Source organism: Bos javanicus, chromosome Y, assembly GCF_032452875.1.
Source record: "Bos javanicus breed banteng chromosome Y, ARS-OSU_banteng_1.0, whole genome shotgun sequence".
NCBI lineage: Eukaryota > Metazoa > Chordata > Mammalia > Artiodactyla > Bovidae > Bos > Bos javanicus.
Genome location: NC_083898.1, coordinates 5,889,756 through 5,893,309, shown reverse-complemented (window position 1 = coordinate 5,893,309; position 3,554 = coordinate 5,889,756). Strand labels below are relative to the sequence as shown.

At 39.6% G+C, this 3,554-nt stretch overlaps 1 pseudogene; it reads right to left on the bottom strand.

The window, feature by feature from the left end:
- Nucleotides 1-2,667: 2,667 nt before the first annotated feature.
- LOC133243820 (heat shock transcription factor, Y-linked-like) lies at nt 2,668-3,165 on the bottom strand (annotated as a pseudogene).
- Between the last annotated feature and the right edge of the window lie 389 nt (nt 3,166-3,554).

The window sequence follows — 3,554 nt, the reverse complement described above, 5'->3', positions numbered from 1 at the left end:
GCAGTTCAGGAAGCAACAGTTAGAAATGGACATGAAACAACAGACTGATTTCAAATAGGAAAAGGAGTACATCTAGGCTGTATATTGTCACCCTGTTTATTTAACTTATATATGCATCATGAGAAATGCTGGACTGGCAGAAATACAAGCTGGAATCAAGATTGCCGGGAGAAATATCAATAACCTCAGATATGCAGATGACAGCACCCTTATGGCAGAAAGTGAAGAGGAACTAAAAGACCTCTTGACGAAAGTGAAAGTGGAGACTGAAAAAGTTGGCTTAAATCTCAACTTTCAGAAAACGAAGATAATGGCATCCGGCCCCATCACTTCATGGGAAATAGATGGGGAAACAGTGGAAACAGTGTCAGACTTTATTTTTGGGGGGCTCCAGAATCACTGCAGATGGTGACTGCAGCCATGAAATTAAAAGACGCTTACTCCTTGGAAGGAAAGTTATGACCAACCTAAATAGCATTTTTAAAAGCAAAGACGTGACTTTGCTAAGAAAGGTCCATCTAATCAAGGCTATGATTTTCCCAGTGGTAATGTAGAGATGTGAGAGTTGGACTTTGAAGAAAGCTGAGCACTGAAGAATTGATGCTTTTGAACTGTGGTGTTGGAGAAGACTCTTGAGAGTCCCTTGGACTGCAAGCAGATCCAAGCAGTCCATTCTGAAGGAGATCAGCCCTGGGATTTCTTTGGAGGGAATGATGCTAAAGCTGAAACTCCAGTACTTTGGCCACCTCATGCGAAGTGTTGGCTCATTGGAAAAGACTCTGATGCTGGGAGGGATTGGGGGCAAGAGGAGAAGGGGACGACAGAGGATGAGATTGCTGGATGGCATCACTGACTCGATGGACATGAGTCTGGGTGAATTCTGGGAGTTGGTGCTGGACAGGGAGGCCTGGAATGCTGCGATTCATGGGGTCACAAAGAGTCAGAAAGGACTGAGCGACTGTACTGAACTGAACTGATTCCATCGACTTCCTTTTAGATACAGGGGCAACCTACTCTGTGTTTACTGAAGCCCCTGGCCCACTTTCTTCCCAATCCACTTCTGTAATGGGACTGTCTGGATGAGCCAAAAGGTATTATTTCAGTTATTCTTTACCTTGTAACTGGAAATCTGTTCTATTTTCACACGAGTTTCTGATCATGTCAGAAGTTCTCTCACCCCTTTTGGTGAGGGATATATTGAGCAAGTCTCATGCCTCTGTTTTCATGAATATGGAGCCCTCCCTTTCTCTTCCTTTAGTTGAACAAAATGTAAATCCTAGAGTATGGGCTGATGGAAAAATCTGTGGGTCAAGCACAAATTGCTATTGCTGTAGTTTTCAAGCTCAAAAACCCACACTTATTTCCACATAAGAAGCAGTATCTACTGAAACCTGAGGTTAAGGAAGGGTTAAAACCTATCAAAAATTTAAAGGAGCAGGAACTATTAATTCCCTTTAACAGTCAATGCAACATTCCTATTTTGGGTATAAAGAAATCAAATGGTAAATAGAGCCTGCTGCTGCTACTGCTAAGTCGCTTGAGTTGTGTCCAACTCTGTGCAACCCCAAGGTGGCAGCCCACCAGCCTCCCCCGTCCCTGGTATTCTCCCCCTACTTTAAGATTTATGGATAATAAATGAGGTTGTAGGGTTTTTTTTTTTTTTTTACACCCTGTGATGCCTAATCATTATACTCTATTGTATGATATTCCTGAACAAGCCAAATATTTCTCAGTTATTGATTCGAAAGATGCCTTCTATTCTGTGCCTTTGGCAGGGAAAAGTCAATTTCTATTTGCCTTTGAAGACCTTATGCAGGCAGCTTCTCAGTTAACCTGGGCAGTTTTGCCCCAGGGATTTCGTAACAGTCCTCACTTATTTGGACAAAGTTTGTCATGGGATCCACAAAACTTTAATAGCTCTGAAGTGGTGGTGTTACAATGTGTAAATGATATTTTGCTCTGTGTTGAGACAGAAGCTTATTTGTGAGCCTCAGAGATTTCTTAAAATTTCTGGCAGCCTGTGGTTACAAGATATCAAGAGAAAAGGCTCAGTTTTGTCAACAATAGGTTAGGATCTGGGCCTAATCATATCAGAAGGAACTAGGGCCATAGGCCCTGAGAGACTTAAACCTATACTAAATCATCCCCTACTTATGACTTTAAGACAATTGAGAGGATTTTGAGGAATTACAGGTTACATTTGGATTTCACATGTTTATCTTGCCCTACCTTTACATAAACTTATAGCTGAAACTCAGCAGGCCCATTTTAACAGACCCATCACAACAGAAATTTAAACAGTAATCAGAAATCTTCCAGCAAACAAAAGCCTAGGTCCAAATGGCTTCACAGCTTAATTCTACCAAAAATTTCGAGAAGAGCTAACAGCTATTCTACTCAAACTCTTCCAGAAAATTGCAGAGGAAAGTAAACATCCAAATGCGTTCTATGAGGCCACCATCACCCTAATACCAAAACCTGACAAAGATGCTACAAAAAAAGAAAACTACAGGCCAATAAAACTGATGAACATAGATGCAAAAGTCCTTAATAAAATTCTATCTCAATTTAAAATTTCATTTTAGCTACATATGTGAACATGCTTTCTGGCTCACATGATTTAATCTTACAATTTGCCAATAAGTAAAAATTTTGGAATACCTTGCTCTAAAGACAGATGTTGTTTTCTTCTTCCAGAAAGTCAGGTAGTGAAGCAGATCTTTGAAAAGTTTGTCACTTTTTACTAAACCCATAAAGTTAAGCTGTTGAACTAAACTTTTCATACTCTTGGTTTCAAATATTCTGAAAGGCCCCTTTCTTTCCAAGACTTCTTTCTTAAAGAGTTCTTCATTAATCACATACAAGTGCTACTCTCATCCTGCCAAATAGATTCAAACTGATCACTTTCAACTCCAAAGTTTTTGTGGAAATGTGAGCGAAAGAAAATCATTCAGCTCATCTGTTTCAGAGACAGAATGTGTAGTGTGGTCTTTTTATCACAAGTTCCTCAGACAAAGCCTGAAAAGCATATTCTTCCATCACAGACCTTAAAACCGAGTCCCCAGGAAGTGTATAACCATACATAGAAGATCTAATGGAGGTTTCTGAACCAGTTGGTTCATCCTTAGGAGGCCAATCTTGAATTACTGAAGAAATATGTACCATCTCAGAGAAATCTTTCTTCAGATATTTTTCTCATTTGTCTGATTTTACACACTGCAACTTCCAATGCCGCTTGTCTGGCCTACAGAGAGAAACTCTTTAGACCATCACAGTGGTTCTCAAAGTCAGAAAGCTGTGACATCACTAAGTCACTGGTCTCCTAGCAATTGAAGGGTAATGTTCAACCAGTGTTTGCTTCAGCATCAACTTAAAATACAGACTGCTTACAGAAATAGTAACCAAAACCATGAAGCCTGAAAATCCTCATACCTAAAAAATTTTTACAGAGAAAAATCACATCAATAAATCTACTTGGTTTCTGAAATAAAACTGATTTATCACCCTTCTGTACACACATTCTTAATATTCAGTACTTTTATCCAAGCAAACTT